Raw genomic sequence first — 8629 nt, 5'->3', positions numbered from 1 at the left:
TTCAACTTTAGCATTTTAGCCATGGTGGAATTATAACTTTAAAGATGGTGGTAAAGCATCATGATTGTCAAACAAACATGTGTTCCTACAGTAGGTGTCACTTCAGAGACAGCGGTGATCTCTCTCAAACCCTCCATCATGACCACTTCTAACAGGTATTCAATAAGTGGCAATCAAGGGCACAGAGAGGAGGGAGAACGGGTAGTTATTACCTGGGTCCAGGTCTCTATAAGGTCTTGGGATTGCAGGGAGGCATTTTCACACCCCTGCTATGCCGTGACTATAACCCCCAGATGGCGTTAGCGTATAGTAGCCCATAGGCTACTGTAGCACATATTTAAGTGGGAAGGTATCCTCTACATCCTTTCCCATCAGCATCCCCTGATGCATACACAGGCCAGTGACCGCCCATACGAAGTACACGCACCAGGTCAGAACCCAAAGCAAAGTGACAGCAGTAGCCATTTGCCCTAAGACAGGGCTTTTTCAGAAGCTCCGTCCCGGCGCCCCTTTTCATTTTCATGACTGCATTGTGATTTGGGGGGAAATTTCATGCCACAATGGTTGGTGGTAAATATGTCCTATGTATTAGAAAACCACGTCCTAGTAAAGGTTATTAAATCAAAAAGTTAAAGTAAGGGTCAATAAAGCAAGCAAACTCTCCCAGTCAGGTTGCTTGGTGGTTGAGTCAAAACAACCAGATTAGTAAGTAAGTTCACCACTATTGTACTTATGCAGTTATTAAGGAAGCCGGTCAATCAACCCAATCGCAACACTGCCAAACACACTTGTGATAAAATTTGACCCGTACATGCACAGATAGTTCTTTCTGTTGTGCCAGTTTTATGCCTTGTCTGATAAAACCTGATCCAATCGGATCCAATTACATTAGCCCACACAACACGTTTATTAAGGTTCACAATCAATCTTGCCTAAAGCTAGCCATACATCAAGAAGAAATCGTTCCAACCAGCCAACTAGTTGGCTGGTTGGAATGACAATCTGGCAGTGTCTGGGAACAAACGAGTATCAGCAGTTTTCTCCCACACACTAAAAAACGGCCAGAAACGGTTGGCCCAACTAGTTGGGAAAATCTTGTTTGATTTTCCCAACTAATCGTTCAGGTGTAGGGGGAACTTTAGTTTGACCAGCTAATTCTTATTTTCTATACTGTAAATCGGTCAAACTGTTCATGAGATTTTATCAAATTCTGCTATAAATTCACTCAATCCTGAAGAATGTCTATAGCTGAACAGACAAGTTGGACAGTTGGATGATTGGATGAAAGTTGGTCTAGTGTATGGTCAGCATTACTCTTCACAGAACAGTGAGTTTACAAGCCGTTTTGCAATTTATCATTCAAGCCAGGAGACCACCATGACAGTACTTATCTATAGTAATAAATGTATAATATTTAGTTTCCCTTAAGTTGGCCATACACTATACAATTATCTGACAGATCATCTGCCAGATCTGGCTGGTTGGAATGAAAATCTGGTAATGGAAGTAAGCAAATGGCAATCAATCATTTGCTCCCAAACAGTGGAAAATGGACAAAAACTATTGTTCATACAAACTGGTTAAATCCATAATTTAACCAATTTGTCTGAATGATAGTTTTTGTTAATTTTACAGCGTTTCATTCCAGATCTGGTAGATTATCTGACAGATAATTGTAAAGTGCATGCCCATCTTAAAAAAGTTGTGGTACTGTATGTATGTATATATATATATATATATATATATATATATATAAGTGTTTATGGGGGAGGTATATGAAACTTTGAGGAGAAATAAAGTGAAGAGAGATAAAGTACCAACTAATCAGCGTCTAACTGCCATGTTACCGGCTGTATTTGAAAACTGACAGGAGCTGATCAGTGGGTAGTTTAACGCTCTACACTTTATTTCTTTCCAAGGTTTGATAAATCTCCCCCTGTGTATGTATGTGATTTGTATTTAAGTCTATTCCAGTTTTCTGATAGCCGTGCTGTTACATTATCATCACATCTCATGAAAAGGTGACAGGTGATACAGAACATAATGGAACTTAGAACGTATAACCAAATGTTTGCAGTGACTGATTTGTCCCATCAGCAAATCTATCTCACCTAATACCAGGAACAATATGCTATTGATAGGACGGTGGTTTTGTCAGAGCGTTAGTTTATTGATTGGAAAAGTCATGGAGAGATCAGTTAATTGACCAACGGAGCTAGAAAATTTACATTCAATTAAGCAATCAACAACTTTCTGCCTGAGTTAGCGGCAGCCGGGAGTTACGGGGCTATCAGGTCATTAGCAGGCAGTTGTCTGAGAAACCACTTCTGTGCTTCCACTGCAGCACTCACAGCCCTGGTTTAAAAATGATTTAGTCAATTGCATGGGTGTGATTGGTAAATAATGGAAGGTATGTAGTAATGCACATTCCATGAGCAGCTAGGGAACACGACGGTCCTGGTCAGCTGCTCACAGAAGATCACTATTTGTTATCCAATTACATTTATTATCATGTGTTTAGAAAATCATTTCCACAATAACGTTATCTTTCTGCCTGAACCCCCGATGAGTGGATGCCTGGTTACACCTAGAAAATAAAGGGTGAGACTCTTCAGGTTAGATAAGCAGACGAGCAAAGCTCTCCGATTTCTCAGTTTTCACCTGAGCATTACAAAAGAGTGACATACTGTATACAAAATGGACATTTTATTTAGGGGAACAGCTGCAGAGATTAGGCATAAATATGCACTAACAAATGTGTATTGTGATCATATCAAAAGAATATTCATAGAGATATAAGGGTCTGTGTACTAAGCCTTGGAGAGAGATAAAGTGGACAGAGATAAAGTACCAGCCAGTCAGATCCTAACTTCAATATTACAGGCTGCATTAGAAGCTGGTTTGTTAGTACGTTATCTCCATTGTAGATGCCATCAATGAAAGGGTAAAACTAATAAGCTGCAGTGCAATTGCAGCTATGGACTCAGTGGGGTAAATTTAATAGGGTGCGAGTTGCTGAAGGTGCGGGACTTCGGATGTGAATGTCTGTATTTTTAAAGCGCCAATCATTTACAAGGCAAAACCCTTGCAAATGATTGCCACTTTAAAAATACGGGCATTCCCGCCGGAAGTCCCGCACCTCTAGCAATTTGGACCTTATTACATTTACCCCATTGTGCTGTGCAATTCAGAGCTGGAATAACAGCCAAGGGCCACACAAACACCCTGGGAGCTTACACACATAGGGCTTAATTCAGATCTGATTGGTGCTGTGCCTTTTCACACAGCAGCCGATCAGGTCTGAAATGTACATGCCAGACACCCGACGGCCGTCTCAGCCCTGCGATCGCCTCTGCCTGATTGACAGGCAGAGACATTCGGTGGGCGGGAGGGGGCGGGCCAGCGGTGCTTGGTGTGCTTGGACCGTGCAAGGGGCGGGCCGCAGTGGCTGAGTGACATCACACGCAGCCGCTGCGACCCTCACAGCAACGGGTAGCTCCCTGCCAGCGCACAGGAGCTGAGCTGGTGGGGAGTTGCTCTTCAAGTACAAAAGCATCGCCGCTGGGCAATGCTTTTGTACTTGTGCGGGGGGGTCGGGCCTGACATGCGGGGCGGACTAGCCCTGTGCTGGGCTTCCCCCCGCATGTCTGTGTGGCTGATCGTAGATGTGCTAAATTTAGCACATTTACGATCAGGTCTGAATTAGGCCCATAGTTACACCACAAGTGTTGAGCACAGTGGCATAACGTGAACTCGGGTTTCTGAATGGCATAATGTGAACTGGAGGCACTACAGAATGTTCAACACATTTGTGGTGCTATTTTACACATTATACTTTTAAATAACTTTGCCACTGTATCATATTGACAGTGTTATAACTTATTGGTAGGGGTTCCAACAAGTTAGTTGAATTCTGCACCATCTTATAACTAGAGTAGATCGGGTCTCCTTCTTTACTTTTACGGACATATTCATGAACAAACCCAATGTCCATAAGGTATCCAATTCAAGTTACGGCAGTGTACTGTCTCTAGCATTGCCACTTTCACTATTATTTATTAGTAGAGTTTACACATGCACACAGAGAGCGCCGGAGGAGGCGGAGGGATCCAAATGGATGGCTCAGATAATTAACAACTTCTGAAGATGGCGTCAGTTCCCACAATCAAACTCCAAACACTGATCTAGATGATCAATGGGCCCATTACTTAAAACATGAAGAAACTACTGTTTCCACAGGTGTTATAGCCCGTTTACCTTAATGAATAGGCTTACATGTCTGTAAGTGTTGCAGTACAATTAGAATGTAAGCACTTTGTGGCAGGGAACAACAACTTCCTCCTTTTCTAGTGACCTAAACTTGTATTATTATTTGTATTCTCCCTCAAAAAGCAGATATATTTCATAGATAGATAGATAGATAGATAGATAGATAGATAGATAGATAGATAGATTGATTTATAAAATACTGTGATATAATGACAGAAATCCCACAAATATGATTAGATACATTAGATAACATGCCCATGCATTATTAGCCAATGACCACACATGTCTCAGTGTAACTGCACACCTGAACTATTTCCAACTGTCACCAAAACCTTATCACACAGCCACAGCTGTATCACTCCACAACTGTAAGCAATAGCATCACTGACAGAGACATTGCTCACTGACAGCTGCACATCCCTGCCTCACTGACAGCAGCCCATCACTGCCCAGCATACCCTGTACATTCCAGGCTGCAATGGGATATTCCTCACTTCCTATAGCTGCTTCATATTACTGTTAGCCTTGTGCTATCCTACTACCTGCTTCTACCAGTTAAGAAACCAAGGGGTCGCCTTACCTTCCCTACTAGAAATCTTTATCTTTGGGCGTTAGATGAATCGCTGCCTCATCTTCACATTTCCTATTAGGTATTGAGGGGCAGATGTATTAACCTGGAGAAGGCATAAGGAAGAGATAAACCAGTGATAAGTGCAAGGTGATACATGCACCAGCCAGTCAGCTCCTAACTGTTAATTTAGATATTGGAGCTGATTGGCTGGTGCCTTTATCACCTTGCACTTATCACTGGTTTATCACTTCCTTATGTCTTCTCCAGGTTAATACATCTGCCCCTGAGTACCTTGCAGATCTTTTTTCCCCATCCTCCATCTTATCATTTACTTATCTTGGTGTTAAATTTAATCTAGATCCCTCAGCTTGGTTTTACTATTTTCAACTTAAGCACTGGGGGCATGAAATGGCCACTAGTCCCACTGTCTTCCTTATTCCCCCAGAAAATGTTTTGGGTAGATTGACTAGATTCTCCTCCCATGTTGCCATATCCTATTGGTATGGTTTGCTGTCACCCCCAGAGTCAACAGTTAAGTCTCCTGCTCAGCTTAACTGGGAGACTGACCACCATTGCATCTTTACCCTCAAACTGTGGGAATCTATCCACCTCTCCACTTTCTCCTTATCTAAATGCACCAATCATGCTGAAATGCATATTAAATTAGTACATAGATTTTACTTCACCCTTTCCAAATAACATAGGATATGGCCTGCTACTTAAAAAATTTGCTGGCGCCTTTGCCATTCCGATGGTACTATTTTACATGTCTCTTGGGAATGCCCCATTTTACGCCCATTCTGGGTTAAGGTGTTTGCCCTTATACAAGATGTTATTGGCCTTTTATTAACCCAGGCCCTTCTGCATCTGTACCCTAGTATTGTCCCCAAATCCACCCGCTATGTCCTTTGTCACATTCTAATATCCACCAGAGCTACTATTGGTCAGCATTGGAAATCTCCAAAACCCAATTCCATTTCGAAATGGAGACTAGGGAGATTCCATATTCTACAGCCCTCTCTTCCCTCATTGTGAAATGGCTTCCGTGGCATGTATGTAGAGGGAAAGTGTGCCCCATGCCCTCCTTCACGGAGCACCTCTCACCCTTTCAATTTAAATGAACCTCAGACAAGGGACTCAGATGCATGATTTATATGCTGCATTTTGTGTTTATATCTGATGCCTTTGGATGACCCGTCAATTAGAAGCTGATCAGCTGGTACTGTATCTCTAATCAAGGATTAGTAAATAGCCCTCCAACTCCCTGGTTAAGTTTATCTGTCATTTGGACTGTCCTCCATCGCACACTACTGCTACTTAATAGCATTATAGGATCTACATACACTATGGGAGTCATTCCAAGTTGATCGCTAGTTGCATTTGTTCGCAGCGCAGCGATCAGGCTAAAAAAAGCGTATGAGGCGCAATGCGCACGCGCATCGTACGGGCACAACGACCGATGCAGTTTTGCACAGGGTCTAGCGATGCATTTCAGTCGCACTGGTTGCCGCAGAGTGATTGACATGAAGTGGGCGTTTCTGGGTAGCAACTGACTGTTTTCAGGGAATGTTCAGAAAAACGCAGGCGTGGCTGGGCGAACGCTGGCCGGGTGTGTGACGTCAAATCCGGAACTGAATAGTCTGAAGTGATCGCAAGCGCTGAGTAGGTTTTGAGCTACTCTGAAACTACACAAAAAATGTTTGCAGGAGCTCTGCGAAACAACCGTTCGCACTTCTGCTAAGCTAAAATACACTCCTAGTGTGCGGCGGGATAGCATTTGCACGGCTGCTATTCCTTATTTATGAACCTACTATGCAGTATCATAGGAGACATGTATCAAACCTTTGAGAGAGATAAAGTGGAGAAATTGCCAACAGTGTCTGATTAACTCCTAACTATCATTTATCTAGCACAGTTTATGAAATGAAATGATGAATGGAGTTCATCTCCATGAACCGTAAAGTACCATTTCAGCTTTGTTATCAAGGTTGCACAGGCATGGTTGGGTAAGAAGTTGATTTCAAACCACTATCACTATAACTAAATCAGGACCAGGATCAGGAATACTATGGAGTGGCATTGGATCCTTGTGGGCACTTTGAGGTACAATGTAAACTGGGGGAACTATTAAGGGGCATAAAATAAACAATCACATTGTGCCAGAGTCTACTGCACATGAGTATCATACTTGCCTAATCTCCTACAAGTTTCGGGAGACTTACAGTTGTTCAGGTAGACCCCTGCGCCCGTAGAGGTGTGGCCGCATCTCCCGCATCCCACCCACTTTCTAGTGAAGTCAGTAGGATAAGGAGATTTCACTGGGAATCGTTGCGCCAAATGCAGGGAGGCGGGACAAAATGACACAAATTATCATAATTTATCCCCGCCGCCTCCTGTAGACCCACGTATCACAATACTTGTGGGTGGGGTTTAGTGCCATGAGAGCCCAGCCCCGCCTCCGAAGTGCTCAACAGCGTCTCCTCTCCGGACTTCTCTCTGGGATTTTAAGCTCCACTGGGGCAGGAACTGATGTGAATGGCCAAATATTCTCTCTGCAACAGCCCTGTAGAAGATGTGTGCACTATATAAATAAATGGTAATAATAATAATAATCATCATCATCATCATAATAATAATAATAATGTTGTTAATGTAGAACAGATGACTGGACACCTGTTGCGGCTTCTCCAGTTACCTACATGGACATCCTTCTGATGCACACCATTTCCATTCAACTGTCTCCAGACTATTGCACCAGATAATGCATCAGTATAAAGGCAGTGGTGAGGATGTCAGATATACGGAAGAGGTTTATTCACAAATAAATATTAAATACAACCTGGAGTTTGTCTGTAGCACGCCAAATCTGTACTTCAAAGAATCGAACTGATTTAATACCAGTGTTTCCCAAGATCAATCTTACAATTGTAATATTCAAATCACAAATATGATCAGTTACTAACCTTGACTCACAGCCTCTCTGTATTTTTCCTATTTCTTTTTTTTTTTACACAGGGAACAATGCAATGTCTGTATGTCCTTATTGGTGTCTGTTGCAAAACTGTTTAACTTGCAGATTTAAGTATCATTTTAAAAGTCAAAGTACATGTAAAAAACGAGGAAAATCAATGTTATTTTGTTGAACTCTTTCATTTCAAAGGCCAATGAACTTAATGACTAAAAATACAGGTACATAAAGACGAAGATTGATCACCCAATGTCATGTCGAAATTGGTGTACTTATTTTGAATCATTAACAAAAATGTTCGTTGTGTTTGTCTTTCTACTAAATGATAACCGTTTTCAAGTTTAATCTCCTTATAAACGAGCGAAACAACAAGATCCAGGTTGTTATGAAAAAGGTTATACATGCCGATTTCACATGAAATGTCCTACCAGCAAACAAATAATAAACTATACCCAGATTCCAGAAATACACCACAACACTACCTCCAGCTGAGCTGATTATTGATATGGCTTATCTTGATATAACAAAGTACAAGTTATGTTAATTGTTAATACAATATATTATATATATAGTGTACACACACACACACACACACACACACACACACACACATATATATATATGTATGTGTATATATAAATAAATAAATATATATATATATATATATATATATACTGAATATGGGATGTATTCATGTGACCGGCGGTCAGGAGACCAACGGTCACATAACCTCCACCTATATTCCGCCCCCTCTCAATCCCGACGGTCGGCATGCCGACAGACAGGGACTATTCCCACTCATGGGGGTCAACGACACCCAT

The 8629-nt window shown here is 41.8% G+C and overlaps 1 long non-coding RNA gene across 1 annotated transcript; it reads right to left on the bottom strand.

The window, feature by feature from the left end:
- Positions 1 to 1770: 1770 nt before the first annotated feature.
- Positions 1771 to 7891, bottom strand: LOC135058184 (uncharacterized). The gene is made up of 3 exons (XR_010244662.1): positions 7804 to 7891; positions 7063 to 7403; positions 1771 to 2587 (listed from the first exon to the last, which is right to left on the bottom strand). It is a non-coding gene; the product is annotated as an uncharacterized LOC135058184 (long non-coding RNA).
- Between the last annotated feature and the right edge of the window lie 738 nt (positions 7892 to 8629).

This window comes from Pseudophryne corroboree, chromosome 3 (assembly GCF_028390025.1).
Source record: "Pseudophryne corroboree isolate aPseCor3 chromosome 3, aPseCor3.hap2, whole genome shotgun sequence".
In the NCBI taxonomy this organism is placed as follows: Eukaryota; Metazoa; Chordata; class Amphibia; order Anura; family Myobatrachidae; genus Pseudophryne; species Pseudophryne corroboree.
This window is presented reverse-complemented; position numbering and strand designations above follow the sequence as displayed.